This window comes from Antrostomus carolinensis, unplaced genomic scaffold (genome assembly GCF_000700745.2).
Source record: "Antrostomus carolinensis isolate BGI_N321 unplaced genomic scaffold, ASM70074v2 scaffold46351, whole genome shotgun sequence".
Taxonomy (NCBI): Eukaryota; Metazoa; Chordata; class Aves; order Caprimulgiformes; family Caprimulgidae; genus Antrostomus; species Antrostomus carolinensis.
The window spans coordinates 1-230 of NW_010293025.1; positions in this window are offsets into that span (position 1 = coordinate 1).

Genomic DNA, 230 nt, shown 5'->3' on the forward strand with positions numbered 1-230 from the left:
CACACCACCGGGATTTTGAGGAATTTGCCTGTGGTGTTAAAGGGAAGGAGCAGAGTTCCAGAGAAATTGAGAGAGAGAGAGAGAGAGAGAGCTCTACCTACCGACAGATTACAAGAGAAGTCAAGAGCACCGAGAACCAACCGTACAGACAGACACACACAGAGGCAACCATGAAACGCCTTTGAGATCGCAATTTACCTACCAAAAAAAAAAAAAAAAAAAAAAAAAAA